Consider the following 5,816-nt stretch of genomic DNA (forward strand, 5'->3'; position numbering starts at 1 on the left):
ATGCTCTCACGTATTGGTGCTGTCACGGTACCCCGCACACACAACCGTCGCCGCGTGACCGGATCCAGCGGAAGGAGGGAAGGAAGAGGGAGTGAGCGGCAGAGGCCCAACATGTCCCGGCGTGTGTTTACTTCCGCGGTGCTGTTCCTCCTCGTCGTTATGATGTGCTGCGACACTGGTGGAGCTGCAGCCACTGAGAACAGTGTTTCAGGGGCTTCAACTCGGGGATATTCACGGAAGAAATACTTTGATTGGAGAGATACAAATGATAGAGAAACAGTGAGTTCGTTAAGTGTTCCAGTTCTTGTTGAGATGGATGGTGATGTGTTTGCCGTTGCCGAGGCGCAGTGCAAAGAGACGAAGGAAGGTAACGATAACTTTTTTTCTGGCGTTGCATCCCAACTTTTTTTGACAGAAGCTGCTGCTGACAGGCCGCTGGAAGTGCTGAATGAAGTGAAAGAGACACAGGTTTTGGAGAAAGCCCCTTCCACAGAGTTGAAGAAAGTGGATGTGAGCCGACCAACAACAGTTGTGGAGGGAAATGATATTTACATGCTTGTTGGAAAATACAGCCGGAAAGCTGCCACTGGTGTTCAGGAGAGAGATGCAGTTGACCGTGGATTTTTGCTGGTGAAAGGGGAAGTCGGTGGTGAAGAAAGTGGCAGTGGCAAAGGAATCCAGTGGAAGGATACCAAAGGTCTCCCGCGGACACCTTTCTGCGAGCAACACGAATTTTTAACAGGACTGGTTGGCGGCGGTGGATCGGGTGTTAAGATAAATGGCGGTACGCTTGTGTTCCCAGTGGAAGGTACAAAGAAGAAGGAGAATGGGGCACTGAAGAGGATAAAAAACCGTTTCGCTGATCATATACACCTTGAGTACTGCGAGTTGGACGCTGTCTAAGTGGATGTCTGCCGATGGCTGCGGTGATCCTTCTATCGTGGAGTGGGAGAAGGGAAAACTCATCACGATGACAGCGTGTGATGATGACCGCCGCAGGGTGTACGAGTCCGGTGACAAGGGGAAGTCGTGGACGGAGGCACTCGGGACACTCTCACGCGTGTGGTTCAACAAACAAAAGGGATAAAAACGTGAAACTCGTTAGAAGCGGGTTCACCATAGCGACGATTGGCGGTGTCGATAGTGATAAGAGAAATGTGATGCTCGTTACTCTGCTGGTGTATTCCAAGGAAAATGTGGAAAAGGGTGAACTCCATCTTTGGCTGACGGACAATGCGCACATTGTTGGCATTGGGCCGGTACCCAGTGATAACGCTGCTGCCGCCAGTTCCCTGTTGTACGAAAGTGGTAAAGATGGTGGTAATTAGAAGGAGGAGTTGATTGCACTATAGGAGAAGAAGAAGGGCGATGGGAAAAACCACCACCCGGTATGGTCTCTGTGCTTCTGACTGAGCAGCTGGAGCGGGTGAAGGAGGTGCTGGCGACGTGGAAAGAAGTGGACAAACGTGTCTCCCAGCTGTGCCCCACTTCAAGTGCTGCGGTGAGTAAATCATCTGACACTGCCTGCACTACTGATAAGATCACGGATGGGCTGGTTGGTTTTTTGTCCGGCAACTTCTCTGATGGCACATGGAGGGACGAGTACTTCGGGGTGAACGCCACAGTAAGTAATAAAGAAGCGGCGGAGCAAGTGGATAGTGGCGTGAAGTTTACAGGCCGTGGAGTGTGGGCGGAGTGGCCCGTTGGCGCGCAGGGGGAGAATCAGCTGTACCACTTTGCGAACCACAACTTTACTCTTGTGGCGACGGTGTCCACCGACAATGTGCCGGAGGGAGATACCCCCATTTCTTTGATGGGTGTGAAGATGAAAGATAATGGGAAGACTGTACTCGTGGGACTGTCGTACAACAACAAAGAAAAGAAATGGATGCTACTGTGTGGTGACAAAAGGTCTGAGGAGCTCAGCAGCCCTTGGGAGCCAGGGAAAACACACCAATTGGCCATTGTGCTGCAGAACGGCAACCAGAGCACCGCGTACGTCGATGGTGAGCGTGTGGGTGAGGATGCGCAATGTGAATTGGAAACTACGGAATTGAACGAGATCTCGCACTTCTACATTGGATTGGGTGGAGGCGATGCAGGAAGCCAAGAAGAAGTGTCCGTGACCGTGACGAACGTCCTGCTGTACAACCGTCCGTTGAGTGCAGTGGAGGTTGGCGCCCTCAACCCGAATAAAGTCCCCATTCCACCTCCGGTAGGTGGAAGTGCGCAAGGAACATTGTTGCAATCTTCTTCTGACGGGCAACCGCCGTTGGAGCGTGAATCGTTGAATGAAAATGAGGGTGTGGGCAGTGGCGATGTATCCACGTCAGCAGTTTCCACCGCCACTCCGTCGGCAGGGGAGGGTTTTGTAAAGCAGTTGGAGTTGCGCGCTTCTCTCGGTGGAAGTAAAAACGTGGATGTCGCTTCTTTGTCTGTGGATGGTTCAACGGTGGAAGCAGAAGCTGGAGATACGGTGCCGGGAAACAAACCACCTCAAACCTCTGCGGGCACTCCCTCCACAGCAGATGCAAACGCTTCTACCGCTGAAACCGTGCGGCAAGTTGACCCCGCAGTGACAACTGGGGTGAGCATGAGCTCCGGTGAGAGTGGGGAGACGGCGGGAGGAACGGATGGGCAGGGAGAGGCCCATTCACGGGTCAGGGAAGTAAATGCTACGGCACCCAGCAGCAGCCTCGGAAATTTGTCGCAGGGGAATAACAGCGATGCTGGCACCGTGCGTGGGAGCGGACTGCTGTCGCTGCTCCTTCTTCTGGGACTTTGGGGGCTTGCGGCTCTGTGAGGAGTGACTGGCTGCCGCGTGGGACACTCGCGACCTCCTCCGCACAGAATTACTTCTCCCGGGAACTATTTTCTCACCTCGGATAACTTTTTTCTTTTCTTTTATGTGTTTGTGATTTTCATTTTTTTTGCTTCTCAGTACTCTTTTTTATGTTTCACTTTTTTTCCAATTTTTCTGTTTTGTTCTCATAATCCCCTCATCCTTCTTTTTTGCTTTTGGGGGCAATCACTATGGACGTTTTTTTCTTTTCTACTCTTCTCTCTTTTAATTGTTTCTTCTGCACTCTTCCTGTGAGGGGTGCCGTGTGTTTCCCGCCCAACTGCTCCACTCGCACACCCACCGACACGCTCATGACGACGGCCCTGTGCGCCTCGCCTGCTGCACGCATGAGGAGGGGCCGCGACGAACGGCGCGCTGAGGGAGCCGTGACGTGTGGGCGTGCGACGAGGGCCTGTGGGGCGGAGCACACATTTCTTTCCTTCTTTTTCTTTTTCTTGCGGTCAGGGCGGGCAGACACCCGCAGCGCCACATACACAGCCACACCCTGCCGCCGTTTATTTTTATTTTTGTTTTTGTGGATGGTGTGTGCTGCCACCGTGCGTGATTGGAGAGGTTGGGGCTGTACCGCATGCATCGCTGCCATCCAGCTGTGCCTCTTGCTGCGCTGATGATGTCCTCCCTGTGCTTTTTTTTTTCTGCTTCTCCAGCGCACACGCACACAGAGATAACTAGTTGCACGGTGCTCTGAAAGAATTTGTTGGCGACGGCGGGAAGCCTTTTTGCATTCCGCTTGGGGCCGGCTGACGCGGCTGCACGATGCCCGCCGTGCGTGACGGTGTTGCCTGCTCTTGGGGTCGTTTTTATCACCCCCTTGTTTTTGCTTTGCTGTTTGCGGGCGTCGCTCGGTGCGTGCGCTGCTTGGTGTGTGCTGGGGCATGACGGACGGTGCCACGATTGCCTCTTCTGGCGGTGACAGTTGATTTGCTCTCGGCACACATCCACACACTCTTCCTTGTCTCTATGTGGGTGTGATTGCAGTTTGCCGGTGCTGCGAGCGTGATGGGGACCACGACGGCGTCACCCCTCGAGAATGTCCCACGATCTGTCGGTTGTGGAGGGGCGAGCCGGTTTGCCTGCAGCTCGACTGACAGAACCGCACAGTCGTTTCATTGCGGTCACTCCGTCGGCATCATCCGCTGCGGTGGTGTCCGCAAGAGCCGCAGCCCCGATGAGGATGGCCTCGTAGTTGTCTGGCAGCTCAGAAGTTCAGTCCCTTCGCTCTACAGGATTGTCCTCGCTGCTCGACTGGCGCAGCACCATCCCGGCATGGTTCTTCTGCAGGAGTGCAGGCACCAGAGTGCCCAGCGACGAGGCTCATTGGCCGCAGTTTCTTCCACCAGACGTGCAGTGGGCGTGCCGGTGGCGTGGCCCTCTTGGTGCGCCACACCTTGCCGTGCGAGCGCCTATCGCTGCTGGAACCAACTGCGTGGAGACCACCGCCTTCCGCGTGTTCCCACCGGCCAGCCCCAGCATGTACGTGGTTAACCTCTGCAGCCTTCCCTGGAAATTGCCCACGCTGCTCACTTTGCGAGCAACATTCTTCGCCTTTGTATTGCAGCCCCTATCGCGGGCAACCCGAATTTACACCATGAGCTGCGGGACGGTCGATCACCGTCAACAACGGCAGGAGAGGACTTCACCGCCACCCCAAGCGGCATGGAGATTGAGCTATCCGACGACCCGGCACAGGCAACGCGTATCAGCGGCCACGTCTTGTTTCCCGACGTGACTGTGCAACGCGTACTGCGTGTCTCCCACTGGACGTCCACCAGTTTACATGGACTTGGACCACCCTCTGGTATTGTAGACTGCAGGGACGGAGGACGGCATCCCGCGACAGGCAGGCATGCTGCCACGACGGAAACATGCCGTCGTTGTCATGCATGAAACCGACTGGACAGCAATCACTTTTCATCGGCGTTCATGCACGTTGACGACCGCACGCTGGTTGCCTTGGGTGCGGACGGCCGTGCATGTGCTGCGGCAATGCCATTTGCTGTGTCAGTTGTGGCCACATGGGCTGCCGAGCACAGCCCGATAATCAGCGCGGACAGGAGCGGGGCCGCTCTGTTCTGCATCGTTTCACGCTGACGGTCTGACGAGAATACGGCCGACCATCGCCTGGGCGGTGGGAAGCCACGCGTCAAGTCCCACCCCGTGCGCCTGCTCGGCGATGCGATTGATCGAATTCCCAATTTTGGTTTGCACGTCACCGCCGCTGCACAGCAGTTCGTGCCCCCTTGCTGTCGGCCGTGGCTGGGCGCAGGAGCTGGGGCGCCGCAGCAGCACCATGCGGTCCTTTCTCGTTGGGTGCGTCCACAGTGCGTTGCACCACGGTGTCGAGGCAACTGCTCCGTGTCCAGCCCCCAATTACCTCCACAGCCTGGAAGTGCGGCACCGCGACAGCTGTACGGCATCTCTTGGCCCACGCGCATCAAAGAAGGATACTTCTGCCCACCTGGCAGCCAATCTAGCACCGCTGCGGAGGATTGTTGGGTTCCTCGAACCCACACAGCACGAACGCCTCACATTTCTTTGGTATATTGAGGAAGATCGTGGTGCAATCTGCTCGGAAACCATTCCTTAGTCGATACATGGGAATGCAGTGACGAGTATTCCGCTGCCGAGAGATGCTGTACTTGACGGAATGCGACGCGTCTGTAGCCACACGGGGATCTTCCCGCACCACACCCACGCCCCTCATGCTGGGCAGCGAATTTTCGTCTGCGACACTGTGAGCTGCGACGGGGTGGGCGTCCTCCAGCCACGGCATGCCCAAGACGCCCCGGATGGCTCGTCGTCTCTCGCTCAGCATGCATCTGGATCCGCTGCAATGCTACTTGACTCCCCGGACAGCCGAGCTGCCTGTGGGGCCTCACCGCACAGCTGCTGGCAGCCTTGCATGCTCCTGCCGAGCGGGCGTCCGCCACTGAGCATGCCTCGACACTTCCAG

At 56.1% G+C, this 5,816-nt stretch overlaps 1 pseudogene, besides 4 other annotated features; it reads left to right on the forward strand.

Moving 5' to 3' along the window:
- Nucleotides 1–2: part of a sequence feature (areas not merged during assembly with more than two copies in the genome that could not be assigned to a particular haplotype) that runs on past the window's edge.
- Tc00.1047053453767.20 lies at nt 1–2,805 on the forward strand (annotated as a pseudogene).
- Nucleotides 3–975: a sequence feature (haploid, Esmeraldo-like haplotype).
- Nucleotides 976–5,816: a sequence feature (areas not merged during assembly with more than two copies in the genome that could not be assigned to a particular haplotype).
- Nucleotides 2,891–2,989: a sequence feature (A-rich).

Source organism: Trypanosoma cruzi, genomic scaffold (assembly GCF_000209065.1).
Source record: "Trypanosoma cruzi strain CL Brener 1047053516555 genomic scaffold, whole genome shotgun sequence".
Taxonomy (NCBI): Eukaryota; Euglenozoa; class Kinetoplastea; order Trypanosomatida; family Trypanosomatidae; genus Trypanosoma; species Trypanosoma cruzi.